The sequence below is a fragment of the Hyperolius riggenbachi genome, chromosome 7, assembly GCF_040937935.1.
Source record: "Hyperolius riggenbachi isolate aHypRig1 chromosome 7, aHypRig1.pri, whole genome shotgun sequence".
Lineage (NCBI taxonomy): Eukaryota > Metazoa > Chordata > Amphibia > Anura > Hyperoliidae > Hyperolius > Hyperolius riggenbachi.
In genome coordinates, this window is record NC_090652.1 from 41,199,571 (window position 1) to 41,218,730 (window position 19,160).

At 44.1% G+C, this 19,160-nt stretch overlaps 1 pseudogene; it reads left to right on the forward strand.

The window, feature by feature from the left end:
• Positions 1–410: 410 nt before the first annotated feature.
• LOC137524282 (up-regulator of cell proliferation-like) lies at positions 411–5,582 on the forward strand (annotated as a pseudogene).
• The last annotated feature ends 13,578 nt before the right edge of the window (positions 5,583–19,160 follow it).

Below are 19,160 nucleotides of genomic sequence, written 5' to 3' on the forward strand. Positions count from 1 at the left end.
GAGATTTTTGAATTGGGGCCCGGTGGTGCAACAACGGGATGGAGAGAGGAATGGGAAACCAGAGTCTTCCCTCCTTTTAGGTGAGTAGTTTTTTTGTTTTACAAACAAGTTACAGCTGTCCTTTAAGGTATTTCAATATTTAAAGGAATGATTTGGCAACCCTCTTGGTTTCAACAGACATCTGTTAAAAAATAATAATAATACTGGGACTACTAGCTCTGTACAGCCCTATTTAATACAATACTTCCTAATCATCCTAATCAATCATCTAATCTACTAAAATGTTAAAAATGTTGTACTATGTATTACTATGCAGCTCAATGTTTATTTAAAATATGTATAATTTGTTAAGCAGCTTTGTTGACATTTATATTTCTTTTCCCTTCACAGACAAGCCATTTGATTTCCAGGAACTTCTAGAACAGTTGGATATGAAGAACCACTGGCCTTCAAAAGTGACTTTGAGTGACATCCTGAGTATTGGGGCAGAAAAAATGACAGAACTTGAGCCGCGTACTGCTAAAGACCTTCCTTGGCACTTCTTGAAGAACCTGATGGCTCTAAACAGAATCTCCCGAGATACTCAACTCCAAAGAGACTCTGTTAGTCAAGAATTAAATGACGATGAAATGTTTGATTTGTTTAAAATTGATAACTACAGATCAGAGAGTTTTAACCCCCTGGATATCCTGTGTGTCCTCCTGCATTGCTCAGACAGTTTTCTACAACAAGAGATTGTGACCAAAATGGCCATGTGTCAATTTGCTGTCCCTCTGCTGCTTCCTGCTGGTGATGGGTCACATTGCACACTCATGTTGTGAACAATCAGAGACATTGTGAAGAAGTGGAGGCCCCAGTCTTTAGCAGACAGTAAAGGTTTCAGAGAAGAAAATGTGTCTAACATTCCCATGCCAATCTTCTCCTTTGTTCGAATGGGAGAAAATAAATTATCTAAATCTAAATTTCTGAATCAAGTCCTTAATCCAGCTCAGCTACACAATGACTTCTTCATACATGACAATATGGATGGAGGTAATATCGAGAGAAGAATATCTGATGGACTTGTGGAAATGTCTTGGTATTTTCCTTGTGGGAGTTCTGATCTGTTCCCGGAACCCATCACAGTGACCAACTTACGTGGAGACCTGGAGTCCAACTGGGACCAGTTCATATTTCTAACCCGAGTCTCATGTGTTGTATTCATATTTGTTGAGAACATTTGTGAGAGGCAGTACAACCTCCTGTCAACTTGCAGTACCACCAGCACCCAATATTACTTCATTGTCACTCCTGGTCCCGGTAAGAACATCAACCCAGAAACTCAAGAATTTCTGAAGCATCTTATGGAAATGTTAAAGATTAACAAAAGTCAGATTCTTGTGAAAGGGAAACACTTAAATGATGCTGAATTTGTGAGAAAGATACAGAACATACTTGAAAGCTTATTGAGTACAGAGCCTAAACAAGTGGCATTGGGAGGTATAAAAGAACAAACATATGGGCTCCAGATTGATGTAGATGAGAACTTCCCAGAATGTCAGAAAGCAAGAGCATACGCTTGTAATATTACCGCCAACATAACAAATGTGGAAGAATATAAGAAAGGAGTGATGAAACTGCAGGGGGACCTCTGGAAGCAACTGGCTAAAGTAGAAAAAGAACTTTGTAGAATGACAAAACAAGAAGGTAAAGAGACTCAACTATATGAATCCGAGTTGAAACAGCAACGCATTTCACTTCACAAGGCACAGCATGAGCATGATTTGCCAGATGCCATAATGATGTTTATTATTGCCATTACTCATTTGTCTCAGGCAGAAAAACAATATTTTTTAAAGTGGATGAAACTGGAACTTGACGTCATTGCTAGGAAGAATTTGTCTACCTTGCAGGCCGAATACAAAGAAAGGTGCAGAAGCAAGTCAAACAATCCGGATGAGCTCAAGCAGGTAGACCAAAAAATCTCTGACAGCTCCTTAGGGATTGAACATTTCCTCCGAGAGCTGGGGCAGTTTTATGAGGCTGAATGTTCCATGGTTAAAGAAGACATTATTACAATGGAAAGAGTACAGTTTAAAGGACTGCCAGATATAGCTGCTGATCTTCTGTTAGATGGATTTCCATTGGAGTTGATAGATGGAGATGCCTCCAATATTCCCCTCAAGTGGATAACTGATGTTCTTACTGAGCTGGATGTCAAGATTGGAGGAAAAAGTAAGATAAAAGTAATAACGGTGCTGGGGGTGCAGAGTACAGGGAAATCCACTCTTCTGAACACCATGTTTGGTTTGCAGTTCCCGGTGGCCAGTGGAAGATGCACTCGAGGAGCCTTCATGACTCTACTTAAAGTGAACGAGAGCTTCCAAGAGAATGTGAACTGCCAGTTCATCATAGTGATTGATACAGAGGGGTTAAAAGCTCCTGAGTTGGCCTCTTTAGAAGACAGCTATGAACATGACAATGAGCTGGCCACACTAGTGGTGGGGTTAAGTGATATCACTATAGTCAACATGGCCATGGAGAACACTACAGAAATGAAGGATATCCTCCAGATTGTAGTCCATGCTTTTCTTCGGATGAAAGAAGTAGGGAAGAAGCCCAACTGTCAATTTGTACATCAGAATGTGAGTGACGTTTCTGCTCATGAAAAGAACATGAGAGACAGGAAGAAACTTCTGGAACAGCTGGATGAAATGACCAAAGTAGCAGCAAAAATGGAGAAGAAAGATGGAATCACATCTTTTAGTGACGTGATGGATTACGATTTGGAGAAACACAGCTGGTACATTCCTGGACTATGGCAAGGGGTCCCACCAATGGCTCCAGTAAACTCTGGTTACAGCGAACATGCCCTTAAACTAAAACAATATTTGTTTGAATTCATGACATCCCAGAATTCATCGTTTACAATCGCTCAATTTATTACATGGATAGAAAGCTTGTGGAGAGCCGTGAAACATGAAAAGTTCATCTTCAGTTTCAGAAACAGTCTTGTAGCTGATGCTTATAATAAGTTAGCAATGCAGTTTTCTACGTGGGAATGGGAATTTTCCAAAAAAGTCTACAACTTTACCATTAGCATAGAAAATACCATCAAGAACCAGTCACTGGAGAACCTGGATGTAGAAACATGTGCACAGTACATGAGAGACCTCCAGCAGCTAATAGCTGAGGAAGAAAACAAAATGTTGACATTGCTGGAAAAATATTATGACAGCTCTGAAAATGTTCACTTTGTAGAACGATTTCGGGAAGACTTCCGAATGAGCGTGCACTTCCTCAGGAAAGAGCTAGAAAGGAATGCTATAAACAAATGTACAAAGACTGTTTCAATCCAGAAAGGTAAATACGAGGTCCAGAATGTCCAGAATATGTATCAGAAGTTAATAGAAGAAAAAATTGATTGTCTCTTGCAAAGTCATGCAAAGGACAACTCTCAGCTAACTGATGAGATGATGCATTGGGAATTTGAGTCCATGTGGGAGAAGACACTGGCAGATCTGCAGATAAAGAGGTTAGAGAGACGCAATATTGATCAAGCAGCATTACAGCAATTAAGACATGATCTCAGTAACAGAGGGTCTGCTGTGCATCAAAAATTAAAGCGTGTGCAAATTCTAAACAGGCCTGGACATCATCCATTTAAAATGGATAAAAAGTATATTGATCAATCTTGGTGGCATCACTTAAAGGACACATTTGGCTTGAACAATGACACATTTGGACCAGTAGAAAATTTTGCTGTTACACTAATAAATAGATGTGATTTGCACATCAAAGAAAGGGTGGATACAGCAGAGGATTATGATGACACCTTCTGCCAAGAATTACTACAACTGGTCAATAAAGAACTAGAAGGTGCTACTGAGCTTCATCTTTCAAAAATTTTTGAGCTGGATATCAAACTTTTTATCCTTGGAAATGCGGTTAAAATGTTTCAAAATATGCATGATCGGTTTATCAAAAATAACGACCCACTGGCTTATCTAGATAACCTAAAACCTCAGTATTTGTCAACGTTTCTTGATTTATTTCATGAGAAAGATGAATGTCAGAACAGGGCCAGACAATTCTCTGAGCGATGTCTCACGCCAGCAATTACCGATTACGTCTTTAAACATCTCGGAGAGAAAATCGTAGATGACATTTTGAGCAGTTCTGAGAGTATCATATTCAGTAGTCGAAGCTTTTTTCAGTGTCACATGTTGGAAAAGTTACTGGAGGATATGTCATTTAATAAGTACGTAAAATATATCGATTCTTTTGAGAAGTTTTCAGAAACTTGGATATTAAATTATATTTCAAAGAAATACGAGCCATCAGCAACTTTAGAAAATTTATGCCATAATATTGTATCTTCCATAATGATGGAAATCCAAGCTGTGCTACAAGATTACATATGTTTGGAAAGTCCAAATATAGTCTCCTTTTTAGAAAAATTTTGTGAAATGCTACAAAGTAAGCTAGTAATATCACAACATGAGATAAATGTCATCACCTTCCATAACTCTGCTTCAGTTCAACAGTTCTCATCTGATATTCAAGACAATCTTAAAGAAACCGAACAAAAAATCCTATCAAAACTGGCATCCTTGAATACCGAAGAGATATTGTCCAAAGTGACACTGAAGCCTCAGCAGGAGTTGCTCAGGAAGGTGATTGGGTGTGGGAAGCAATGTCCATTCTGTAAAGTTCCTTGTGAAGCTGGTGGTGGAGATCACAAGCAGCACTTTTCATCTATCCATAGATCTACAGGACTAGGAAGATATAGATGGGCAACTGATAAGACTTTGGACACTGATATATGTTCCACTCTTGTGGTATCAAACCAATGTTTTAGCTGCTCAGACACAGGAGGGAAGTGGCATCCATACAAAGAGTATCGCACATATTATCCAGACTGGGCCATTCAGCCAGACCCCAGCATTGAGTCTTCTGACTACTGGAAATACATTTTTGTGCAGTTTAATCAACAATTTGCAAATCAGTATTTAGCAAGACCAGCCAAACTTCCAAAAGACTGGAAGAAAATCACCAAAAACCAAGCCCTTGACAGCTTGAAAAAAGTTTTCAATATAAGCTAGAATCATGCCAACATTCATTCAAGAAGAACTCAACCCTGTGCCATACAATGGAGTGTAGGAGAGTAATGGCATGTTTGCCATATATACTGACGCGGAGACGAGTTTTTGGATGAAGTTGTCTATATCAATTCACTGTCATCTGCTACTTTTGGGTGATCTCGTGCAGTTATGTTGAGTGTGGAAGCCTAGTAGGTGCACTCCCAACAGCTGCGGATGCAGACAACAATGCAGTGAAGATAACTTCAGATGTCCAGCAATGGTCTGGTCTCCACTTTGATGAGTATGGCATGCACACCAACAGTCACCTCTGTCCACTGGGTGGAGTACTTTAGGAAATATATTAAATGTTAGCATATGTTACAGTAAAAGAACACCTTGCGTTACAAAGCTACCGAGACTTCCATCTTGACCTTATAAAAAATGCTGCTGGACATAGCACTGATCTTTTGCATCTAATGCCTTCTAAGTATCTCTCATTGAGCAATAATGTAGATTAGGAACCCCAGAAAAACATCAGACAGTCCGATCTATATAATTGCTCCTGGGGATACAATGAGAGAGGGATCTAGCTGGTAGAGATGCTCAAATTCGAACTCTGATGAAATCTGAATAGGTGTTATTCAGATTTCATCTGGTTAATTGAAATCAGCTGTGCGGGTGGGCGATGGGGGGGGGGTTAAACTTACCCATCATGCGTCTTCTTCTGTCCCTCGGCGCCTCCCATGATGCGTTCCAAGTGGCGGTCACGTGATTACAAACGCTTCCTCCTTCCAGGTTGAAAGAGGAAGGGTTTGTAGTAACGTGACGCACGTGGACCGCATCGTGGGAGGTGCAGAGGGATGGACCTAAGAAGACGTATGATGGGTAAGTTTAACCCCCCCCTCGCCCACCCGCACAGCTGATTTCAATTAACTGGATGAAATCCGAATAACACCTATTCGGATTTCATCCGAGTTCGAATTTGAGCGTCTCTACTAGCTGGTGGGTTAGCATTACAGTCAAAATGGCCGGCCCATAGTTATGTTATGCAAGGTGTACTGTCTGTGTGCCTAACCCTTTAGCAGCCAACTTATCTAGAGGCTTTCATGTGCTCCAGGCCAATTTATTTTAGCACATTTTTTTTATTTCTTATTTGTTACATTTGTTTGCTACTAAATATTACTGCTGTAATATGTATTTATGGCCACTTGTCACTAGGGGGCAGTGTGAGATAATAACAGATGACTTCTGCTTTCATTTTCTTTATTTTCTGCTAGCAGGGAGAGAGATCAAAGCATTCCAAGAATTTACAGCACAGCGAGTTCTGCTGACTGAGGTCAAATCAGATAACGCTATTGCAGCTGCTACTGGGTTAAAATGAGAATGAATAATGCAACATACCTTCAATACAGATGTTAGTCTCATTTTAACATATTGGCATGCTGCCTCTAATATGTAAAGTACCAGTATGCTGTTAGTCTGTCATTGTTCTGATAGTTATTTAGCTGCTGATAGTTATTTAGCTGATAGTTATTTAGCTCCATTTCGTACATTATAAGCTGCTGCTCTGTGCCTATACTAATAGTAATCTAGCTACAGTGTGTGCTGTTGTTTTCGTTCTTTTTTACTCCAGTACTGTATATACGCTAAAAGGTTCTGCTCTATACCTATCCTGATAGTGATCTAGCTGCAGTGTGTGCTAATGTCTTCTACCCCAGTACGTACAATAAATGCTGTTACCCTGTGCTTCTACAGGTTGTAAACTACCTGCAATCTATGCTGATCTCTGCTATCTCCAGTAATAAAAGCTGTTACTATACTGACAGTCAACTAACTGATCATTGCTTAAAAAAGTGTCTATATATCTATATATATATATAAAATCGGATGTATGTATGTATGTGTGTATGTATGTATGTGTGTGTGTGTGTATGTGTGTGTGTATGTGCCGCGATCACTCGAAAACGCTATGACCGATTTGAACGAAACCTGGTATACAGATCCCTTACTACCTGGGATGATATGTTCTGGGGGTCTCGTGTCCCCCCTGCACACCTGGGTGGAGCTACAAACAACAAATCAGATTCCACCCATTTATGTCAATGGAAAAAATGTAAAAGGCTGCGATTCTCACAGTAATCAAGCCAGAGTCCCCAATCTTGGCACAAATATAAACTTGGTGACCAAGTTTACAAACCCAGGAAAAGTGGGCAGAGCATAAAGCAGCCAATCAAATTTCAGCCATTCATTTTGAATGGGAAAATGTAAACTGCAGCCATTCTTAGACTGTTAATTGCAGGGTTCTCAAACTTGGCACACTTGGTCACTGGGTGAATGCGATTAAGATTCAGGAAAGTGGGTGGAGCCTACAACAGCCAATCAAAATTCACCTATTGATTTTCACGGGGAATATTAAGTCTGCTGCCATTTTTACCCTGTTTATGGCAGAGGATTCAAACTTGCACCAGTCAGTCATTGGATGACTGGGGTTCAAATTCACCAATAGGGGAGGAGCCACAAACAGCCAATCAGATTTCCTTGCTGGATGAACTGCTTCCATTTACACAATTTTGATGCCAGGAACCCGAAAGCTCACAAACTTGGTCATTGAGTTAGTGGCCCATATGCAATTCATTTTTTCTCCTGAGTTTTATCCTAGGAGATAATTTTTCATCTTCCAATTAAAATAACTTTTCAGCACTCTGCAATTGAAAAAGTAGCAAGAAGTAGGTGAAAAAGTACTTCCAACGTTATTGCCCATTGTAAAATATTCCCTCACCCCGATTTACATTCTGACATTTATGACGGGTGTTTATCTTTAGTGCTGGCAGGGTGCATCGCTGAGGAATGGTTGTGTGTTCTGAGCTGAATATAAAAAAAACACCTGAGCCCATGTGCAATTCACTTTTTCTCCTAAGATTTCTCCTAGGAGATAATTTTCATCTTCTCTTTAAAATAAATTTTCAGCATTTTACAATTGAAAAAGTACCAAAAACGTGGTGAAAAAGTCATATTAAAATTATTTTGAGTATTTTTTTGGTTGTTTAAAATGCATTTTATAACGAGGCCTGAAAATATCGCCTAGGAGAAAACTCAGGAGAAAAAGTGAATTGCATATGGATATGGGCCCTCATCTCCCAGAATGCACCAGGAAAAGAAGGGTTCATATCTAATCAGCCTAGACATCACTGAGAGGGCAGGGCTACACACTAATTTACAGCAATAGCTATAGGAATAGTTTCTGATGCTGAAACCAGGAAAATTACCGTGCACGAGCGCGATCGGCCGCGGGAGCGCGCGGACGCGCACATGGCCTCCTGGGCATAGCTAGTACATCCAGGAGGCCAAAGTAGTTAAATAACATGTATTATGCAAACAGCATAACAAATGTTATACAAGCAATTTGTGCATTGTGCTTAAAGAGATCCCGAGGTGGGGTTCTGACAATGCTATCCACATACAGAGGCTGGGTCTGCTTATATTGCCCAGCCTCTGTTGCTATCCAGATCCCCCCTAAGCCCCCCTGCGCTCTGCTATCCCCGATAAATCACAGCCGCGCTGCCGACACGCAGCATGTCGCAACGGGCTGTGTTTACCTCTGTACTGTCAGTCTGCCGCTCCCCTCGCCTCCTGCATAGCTCCGGTCCCCACCCACGTCCCTTCCCTCCCCGCTGATTGGAGGGAAGGGACGTGGGCGGGGACCGGAGCTATGCAGGAGGCGGGGGGGGGGGGGGGGGGAGCGACAGTACATAGGTAAACACAGCCCGCTGTGACACGCTGCGTGTCGGCAGCGTGGCTGTGATTTATGGGGGATAGCAGAGCGCAGGGGAAACTTAGGGGGGATCTGGATAGCAACAGAGGCTGGGCAATATAAGCAGACCCAGCCTCTGTATGTGGATAGCATTGTCAGAACCCCACCTCGGGTTCTCTTTAAGGGCCGGTTCACACTAGAATGGATGCAGAGCGGAAACGGTTAACGCATCTGCAAGGCCGTTTTGCATTCACTTGCAACACTTTTACCAGTGTGCCCCGTGTCCCATCGTCCGCCATCTGCTGCTGCGTTGATCGCATCGCCACTCCTGCCACTCCTGTCACACCTGTCCCGCCATTGCTGTTCAGTCCATTTAAGCAGTTCAGAGGCCAGCTGAAACATGAGGCTCTCCATAGGCTGCAGCAGGCCAATTCTCCCCAGCAACAGGGAGAATTTCTATTGGTCCAACATGAACCTATGAGAATTCTCCCTGTTGTGAGGATTCCCATTGGTCTTTTACAGCCCAATGGAGATCCCCATGCTAATACCTGCCACCAGGCTGTGTAGGAAGGACATGTGAGTATGATGTCATGGCGTCGATCGAAGCGGGTAAAGCAGACATAGTGAAATGCCCAGTGAGAAAAGACAGTTTCCATTCTTATAGGCTTTGATTGGATACATTTTCCCGTCTGGTCCAGGAAAATGTGCCAAGGTGGGACTCTGTGTTCCGCAGCAAGAGGATCCGTGTTTAACAAATAGAAGCAGATCCTATCTTTAACATAGCATCCTCCTTCCTGCGTTTAACCAAAGCTTAAAAAACATACCAGTGTGAACCGACCCTAAGTATATAACGCAAGTTATGTAAAATATTTAACATGCAATACATGGTTTTATCTGCACGTGTGAATTTGAACTGATATTTATTGAACACACCCCTATTGGAGGTACACCGCTTTTTGCGAACCAAGCCAATCTGCAAGAATGTCAAACATATCATGGAACGCAACATGTGTACTCTTTGCGATTTTTTTGTGCTGCACTGTACTGCCCTACAGAAGGACAAATATGGAACAGAGCGACTTTGACACACCCTGCTTGCCACCTCCTGGATTATACATAGTTTCAAGCATAACTCCTTCCTTACGACTATTGCTCTGAACACTCGAATCTAAAAATTTTGAATGATCATAGCTCTTTCATAAAACACTCTGTCAGCGCATAAGTATGGTTTTTCAGCAGTTCTGCATTACGACTCCCCAGAGGTTGAAAATGGTACAACCATCAATCCACTGCCCCCAATACATGCATCCACATCATAAGGATGTATTAAAAATGCAGTTGACTTGCACAGGTCGTTTGTCAACCACAGCAGTTATTATTACTTAGTATTTATATAGCGACAGCATCTCCCGCAGCGATGTGCAGAGTATATTGTCGTCACTTACTGTAACTGTCCCTCAGAGGGGCTCGCAATCTAATCCCTACCATAGTCATCTGTCTACGTAAGTATAGTGTAGTGTTTGTATTGTAGTCTAGGGCCAATTTAGGGGGAAGCCAAATAACTTATCTGTATGTTTTTGGGAAGTGGGAGAAAACCAGAGTTCCCAGAGGAAACCCACATAGACACGGGGAGGACATACTAACTATGTGCAGATAGTCTCCTGGCTGGGATTAGAACTAGGCTGCAAGTGCTGAACCACGCTAGAGCTGCTAGGACTTGAAAGTACCGTATTTTTCGAACTATAAGACACACTTTTTCTCTCCCAAAAGTGGGGGGAAAATATCAGTGCGTCTTATAGTCCAAATGCTACATTTTTGGTCCTGCACCTCCCTTCCCTTGTTCTCTATCCCGTGTCTACATGCCCCCCTGTGCCCCAGTGACTGTATGTCTCCCTGTGTTGCAGTGTCTGTGTGTCCCAGTATCTGAGTATCTGTGTCCCTGATGTTTGCGTGTCCCCGGGTGTCCAGATATATCAAACACATACTTGCAGCTGCCACTTGTTCCCTGTGTCTCAAATACACGGTGTTTGCATGTCCCCGGGCGTCCCGATATCTTAAACACATATTTGCAGCTGCCTCTTGCTCAACAGGCTTTCCCCGGTTTACCTTCATTGAAGCTTTGATTATCGCGGTGTCCCCCGGTATCGCCGCACTTTGTATCGATCAGGAAGTCCTGGGCGTCCGTGCAGACAAATGCACCAATCAGGCGGCGGCACTAGCCTTAACCGCCAATCACGCTGCGCACTGCTCAAGTGATGTCTCGAAGGCGGGGCCACCTCTCCGTCATTGGGGCCAATCACAGCGCTCCCCGACTGATTGGTGCATTTGTCTGCACGGACGCCCGGGACTTCCTGATTGATACAAACTTCGGCTGTACCGGGGGACACCGCGATGATCAAAGCTTCAAGGGAGGTAAACTAGACAGCCTGATGAGCAAGTGGCAGCTGCAAGTATGTGTAATCGGAACACCCGGGGACACGCAAACCCAGTGTATTTGGGAGACGTGGACAGCCTGATGATGAACAATTGGCAGCTGCAAGTATGTGTTTGATACATTCGGACACGCAAACACAGTGTATTTGGGAGACGTGGACAGCCTGATGATGAACAAGTGGCAGCTGCAAGTATGTGTTTAAGACACCAGGACAACAGACACCAGGGGCATGGAATACATGCAGACACACAGACACTGGGACATAGGGGACACAAAGACACTGGTACAGGCGGACATAGGGGACATGCAGACACTGGTACAAGGGGACCTGTAGACAGGGGGACACATGGATAGCAAAATCTGGGACAATGGGGATAGAAGACACTGGGCATGGAGGAAAAAGGGGACAGAGGAAGGAGGACAGAGCACAGGGCATCAGACACCAGGACAGAGGACATGAAGAGAAAAGGGTAAAGAGGCCACAGAGACACCAGTGGACACGGGGCAGAGGACACAAGGGGGACAGAAAAACATAGGAGAACACAGGGGGGCACAAGAAGTATAAGAAAGACATAATTGGGGAAAAGGTCCATAAGACGCTCCTGCACCATGTACGCACCAGGTTTATTATATTATTTTTTTCCCCTGGGTTTTGTCCTCTATACCTAGGTGCGTCTTATAGTCCAAAAAATACAGTAATCAGCACAGAACTGAAAATGAACAATTCTCACCTTGCTAACTGCCATTATACTTAGATACGGTCCTTAACTTGTAATATATATACTGTTTGTCCTTGTATTGCTTTTGTTTGTGTTTGTAAAAGAGGAACTCCAGTGAAAATATTGTAATTAACAAAAGTGCTTAATTTTTACAATAATTATGTATAAATGATTTAGTCAGTGCTTACCCATTGTAAAATCTTTCCTCTCCCTAATTTACATTCTGACCTTCATCATATGGGGCCATTTTTACTGCTGGCAGGTGATGTCAGTGGAAGTAGCTGCTGCTTTCTTTTTTGGCTGTTGAAAACAGCTGTTATTTCTCTCAATGCAACAAGGCTCCCACAGTGTGATGTCAGCACCATGGTCCCGCCATCACACTGTGGGAGGGGTTTCAACACAATATCAGCCATACAGAGCCCCCTGATCATCCATTTGAGAAAAGGAAAGATTTCTCATGGGAAAGGGGGTATCAGCTACTGATTGGGATGAAGTTCAATTCTTGCTCACGGTTTCTCTTTAACTACTTTGGCCTCCTGGACGTACTAGCTACGCCCAGGAGGCCATGTGCGCGTCCGTGTTCTCCCACAGCCGATCGCGCGCGTGCACGCATGCTCCCGGCCCGCAGTTCGTAAGCCAGGGAATCAGTGAATCGGGCTATGGTGCCCGATCACTGATTCCTCTCCCCCGCAGAAAAAGCGACAGCTTCTCTCAGAAGCTTCGCTTTTTCTGGCTGTTGCCTCCCCCATGCGTCTCTCTAAGCGTATGTTACGCTTAGAGTGACGTCATGTAAACAAAATCATGGCCGCCATCTTGTGGCCAAAAAGTAAAACTACAACTAAAAGTAAAAAAAATAAAATTCAACACACATTTACATTATAAAAACTACTGTTTCCGTCCCACCCTCCCAAAAATACCCAAATAAAATGTTTAATATAAAAAAAAAAAACATTACAATGATAAAAAAACAACAACATGTAAATATTTACCTAAGGGTCTAAACTTTTTAAATATCAATGTAAAGATGAAATATTTCCATATTTTTTTTATTTTAAACTTGTAAATAGTGATAGATGCAAAACGGAAAAAATGCACCTATATTTCCAAATAAAATATTGTCGCCATACATTGTGATAGGGACATAATTTTAACGGTGTAATAACCGGGACATATGGGCAAATACAATGCATGAGTTTTAATTATGGAGGCATGTATTATTTTAAAACTATAATGGCCGAGAAATAATGCATTTTTTCCATTTTTTTCTTATTCTTCCTGTTAAAATGCATTTGCAGTAAAGTGGCTCTTAGCAAAATGTACCACCCAAAGAAAGCCTAATTGGTGGCGGAAAAAAACAGATATAGATCAGTTCATTGTGATAAGTAGTGATAAAGTTATAGGCTAATGAATGGGAGGTGAACATTGCTCGGATGCATAAAGTGAAAATGACTGAAGGCTGAAGTGGTTAAGCAACTGCCAAGACAAATTCCTTCTAAGTACAAACTTACTTGGTGAAATAAATTGATTCTGATAAATTGATTCTGATTCTACCCCATTTCATAGAGCATCTACTGTATCGTATAGTTCAGCGCAGCGGTTGACCCATAGGGATGAGTGAGAGAGAATTGAAAGTCTGATCTTTTGGGTCAATTTTGTTTGTGAACATTTAGTTGAGATTGTCCCTAAGATTCTCTATGTGGATGCTTTCTCGCTGAAATATGGTGAAAGCAGCACCGAGGTGGGCCGATATTCAATGGAAGCCTGGAATAGGCATAGGGATGGCAGCATGGAGTTAGACTGTACATCTTGGCTGAAGAGACGAGTGAGGAGGACATGTCGCTTGCTAGAAGCCAGTAATGTTTTACTAGATTTCCTCTAGATTGTAAGCTCCGAAGGGCAGGGACTTCCTTCTAGTGTTTCTTATTCTGCTGTAATTTATCATATGAACCTGTACCAGTATTGGGGATGTCTTAAGCCACACATCAACGGTGTATGCGTTTGTATTGCTGGATGTCCTGATTGTACAGAGTTTTGAACCTCTCCTGTTCATGTTCCGGAAATCAGATCGGACAAGTTGGAAATAATCGATCTGGCAGTAAATCTGCCAGAAAATCTCATCATGTGTACCAGGCATAAGGGTTCATTTATACTGAGCACGTTTCTCTGTGTTTTGTGATGGGATCCTGATTTCATGGAAATCACAAAATGCAATCATGTAATTTAAATAAGAGGCCATTTTTAATTAACGCTATTGCGGTGGATCACTATTGTGATCATAGGCATAACAAAAGCTCCCACAACCCCAAAGGGGCCCTAGAGCTTAGGGAGCCTGCTGTGTGGCAGCAGAGCATCAAAACATTAGTATCTATATATATAATAGAGTAAGTGCCTCAACCTTCAAACAAGAAGAAGAAGTAGCGCCCTGCCCCCAGGGCCGGTCCAAGCAAGAAGAAGGGGCTGGCCCAAGCAAGAAGAAGAAGTAGTGTCATATCAAACCAAGGGCAAAGAGGGATAATTTGCATATTCAGTAGCAGTGGGTAACCACAAATGTTTACTTATAGCTGAATTATTGCAGATTTGCCTCTGTTTTAACCACTTGCCGACCGCACACTCATAACGTGCGTCGGCAAAGTGGCAGCTGCAGGACCAGCGACGCAGTACTGCGTCGCCAGCTGCAGCCTAATTAATCAGGAAGCAGCCGCTCGTACGAGCGGCTGCTTCCTGTCAATTCACGGCGGGGGGCTCCGTGAATAGCCTGCGGGCCGCCGATGGCGGCTCGCAGGCTAGATGTAAACACAAGCGGAAATAATCCGCTTTGTTTACATTTGTACGGCGCTGCTGCGCAGCAGCGCCGTAAGGCAGATCGGCGATCCCCGGCCAATCAGCGGCCGGGGATCGCCTCCATGTGACAGGGGACGTCCTGTCACTGGCTGCACAGGACGGATAGCGTCCTGTGCAGCCCAGATCTCCCGGGGGAGCAGGTAGGAGAGGGAGGGGGAGGATTTCGCCGCGGAGGGGGGCTTTGAGGTGCCCCCCCCGCAAAATGCCAGCCAGGCAGGAGCGATCAGACCCCCCCTGCACATCATCCCCCTAGTGGGGAAAAAAGGGGGGCGATCTGATCGCTCTGTGTGCCCTTTGATCTGTGCTGGGGGCTGCACAGCCCACCCAGCACAGATCACCTAAAACAGCGCTGGTCCTTAAGGGGGGGTAAAGGGTGGGTCCTCAAGTGGTTAAGAAGGAAAATTACACCAAGCTTTGCTTTTTTTAGTAGGAGGGCTTTTTGGTCTCTTTTATCCTCCTATATACATTCCGAGTGGTTTGGGTCACCCTGAGCTGCTTGGTTACTCTGTTGTACTGGTCCAAGCCCTATCTCATACAGCCATATCAATCCCTGCTATGTATTGGTTAGGACCAAAAGTCTGAAATAGACTGCCACATGTGGGTTTGATATGACTATGTAAAATTTAAAGCTATAAGACTTGATTCACAAAGCAGTGTGAACTGTTTAGCACGTAAAGTGCCGTTCGTGGACATTTGTGCGCGCAAAGGGCCGTGATTCGCGCTATTGCAGTCTTTTGCGTGCACAATTTGCCGCGATTTGTGCGATCGCGGACTTTTGCGCGTGCAAAAGACCGCGATCGCGCAAATTGCGGCACTTTGCGCGCGCAAAAGTCTGCGAACAGCACTTCACGAGCTAACTGTTTAGCACACCCGTGCTTAACAGTTTGCACCGCTTTGTGAATCAGGCCCATAGGCTTGCTTGACTTACCAAGGGTGAAAAGGAATAATTTGCATATTTAGTAGCGGTGCATTGTGGGTAACCACAAATGTTCACTTATAGCTGAATTATTGCAGATTTGCTTCTGTTTTAAGAAGCCAAATTACACCAAGCTTTGATTTTTTTAAGTAGAAGGTCTTTTTGGTCCCTTTTATCCCCCTATACATTCCGAGTGGTTTGGGTCGCCCTGAGCTGCTTGGTTACTCTGTTGTACTGGTCCAAGCCCTATCTCATACAGCCATATCAATCCCTACCATGTACTGATGAGAACCAAAAGTCTGAAACAGACTGTCTACATGTGGATTTGATATGACTGTGTAAAATTTAAAGCTATAGGCTTGCCATACACCAGCGGATCTGGATGCTTGCTTGGGGTACTAAGGGTGAAAAAGAATAATTGGCATATTTAGTAGTAGTGTATTGTGGGTAACCACTAATGTTCACTTATAGCTGAATTATTGCAGATTTCCTTTTTTTAAAAAGGCAAATTACACCAATACAGTGGGTGGCATTGCAGGAAGTGACAACAGTGGAACACACGCTGGAACACGGAAGAGGTGAGGCATCCCTGCCCGCTGCCTCTTACTAATAGTGGCGGCTGCTACTGTGCTTAAGCAGGAGGGGGAGTGCACATGGGGGACCCAGGTGAGGGAAGGGAGGGGAGGGGTTCCTGCTGAGCTTAAGCTGGAGGGGGAGCACACATGAGGGACCCAGTTGAGGGGAGGTCCGACCCCCCTCCCTGCCGCTGTGCCCAATACCCCCTTCCTGCCCTCTACCCCCTTATGCAGCGTATGCTACGCCGCGGGTCGGCTAGTCTATATATATAATAGAGTAAGTGCCTCAACCTTCAAACAAGAAGAAGAAGTAGCGCCCTGCCCCCAGGGCCGGCCCAAGCAAGAAGAAGGGGCTGGTCCAAGCAAGAAGAAGAAGTAGTGTCATATCAAACGAAGGGCAAAGAGGGATAATTTGCATATTCAGTAGCAGTGCATTGTGGGTAACCACAAATGTTCACTTAGCTGAATTATTGCAGATTTGCTTCTGTTTTATGAAGGAAAATTACACCAAACTTTGCTTTTTTTAGTAGGAGGGATTTTTTGTCTATTTTATCCCCCTATACACTCTAAATAGTTTGGGTCACCCTGAGCTGCTTGGTTACTCTGTTGTACTGGTCCAAGCCCAATCTCATACAGCCTTACCAATCCCTGCTATGTACTGATGAGAACCAAAGTTCTGAAATAGACTGTCACATGTGGGTTTGATATGTCTGTGTAAAATTTAAAGCTATAGGCTTGCTTGGCTTACTAAGGGTGAAAAAGAATAATTTGCATATTTAGTAGTGGTTCATTGAGGGTAGTCACAAATGTTCACTTATAGCTGAATTATTGCAGTTTCTTCTGTTTTAAAGGACTTCCAAGACCAAAATCTGCCCCCACAATGTAAAAAAAGTTAACTACCTGCATGACTTTGTAAGGCACGCCGTCCGCACCCTCCGTGCCGTTCCGCCTGGTCCCCTCTGCTCAATAGCCCCCCGAAAGACTGCGACCCCACGGTCCGGGTCGGTATCTGCAGCCTGCATAAAGATGGCCGCCGGAGCTGGCCACGGCTGCGCAGCTCTAGGGCCAACCCTCCGATCCACGCTGCCTGTTACGTGGATGGGGGGGTTGGCCCTAGAGCTGCACAGCTGCAGTAGCGGCTATGCGGACTGCGCAGCCGTGGCCAGCTCCGGCGGCCATCTTTATGCAGGCTGCAGATACCGACCCGGACCGTGGGGTCGCAGCCTTTCAGGGGGCTATTGAGCACAGGGGACCAGGTGGAACGGCACGGAGGGCGCGGACGGCGTCCTCCTTGCCTTACAAAGTCATGCAGGTAGTTAACTTTTTTTACATTTTGGGGACAGATTTTGGCCTCGGAAGTCCTTTAAGAAGGCACATTACACCAAGCTTTGATTTTTTTAGTAGGAGGTATTTTTGGTCCCTTTTATCCACCTATACATTCCGAGTGGTTTGGGTCACCCTGAGCTGCTTGGTTACTCTGTTGTACTGGTCCAAGCCCTATCTCATAAAGCTGTATCAATCCCTGCCATGTACTGATGAGGAACAAAAGTCTGAAACAGGTTGTCACATGTGGGTTTGATATGACTGTGTAAAATTTAAAGCTATAGGCTTGCTATACACCAGTGGTTCTGGATGCTTGCTTGGCTTACTAAGGGGAAAAAGGAATTATTTGCATATTTAGTAGCAGTGCATTGTGGGTAACCACAAATGCTCACTTAAAGCTGAATAAATGCATATTTCTTTCTGTTTTAGGAAGGCAAATTACACCAAGCTTTGCTTTGTTTAGTAGGAGGTCTTTTTGGTCCCTTTTATCCCCCTATACATTAAGAGTGGTTTGGGTCACTCTGAGCTGCTTGGTTACTCTTTTGTACTGGTCCAAGCCCTATCTCATACAGCCGTATCAATCCATGTCATGTACTGATGAGGACCAAAAGTCTGAAACAGACTGTCTGCATGTGGATTTGATATGACTGTAAAATTTAAAGCTATATGCTTGCTATACACCAGCAGCTCTGGATGCTTGCTTGGCTTACCAAGGGGGAAAAGGGGTAATTTTCATATTTAGTAGCAGTGCATTATGGGTAAACACAAATGTTCACTTATAGCTGTATTATTGCAGATTTCCTTCTGTTTTAAAAAGTCAAATTACACCAATACAGTGGGCGGCATTGCAGGAAGTGACGACAGTGGAATGCATGATGGAATACGGTAGAGGTGAGTCATTCCCGCCCGCTGCCTCTTACTAATAGTGGCGGCTTCTACTGTGCTTAAGCAGGATGGGGGGTGCACATGGGGGACCAAGGTGAGGGGGGGGGGGGTTTCCTGCTGAGCATAAGCTGGAGGGGGAGGGCACATGGGGAACCCAGGTGAGGGGGGGGGGGAGTGCACATGGGGGACCCAGGTGAGGGGGGGGGGGTTCCTGCTGAGCTTAAGCTGGAGGTAGAGCACACATGGGGGACTCAGTTGAGGGGGGGTTCCAACCTCCCTCCCCACCGCTGTGCCCAATACCCCCTTCTTGCCCTCTACCCTCTTATGCGGCGTATGCTACGCCGAGGGTCGGCTAGTTATTTTTTATTTATATAGCGCAAACATGTGTAGACATGTGTACCTAGCATTGGGGGTCAAGCCTCTAGTCCTGCAGAATGGGCTAGGTGCAAGTCGTCCTAAGACAATGCAAGCTTTAACCTGCCTGGCGGCCGCGGGAACGTTTTTTGCACATTTTTTTTTATTTTTCATGTAGCTAGCCTAGCGCTAGCTACATGCTTCCCCCCTCCCTGCGGCGTCCCTCCCTGCCCTCCGATGGCCGCCGGCGCAATGGCACGTCCGGAAATCCCGCTCTGAACGGGATTTCATGGAGGGCT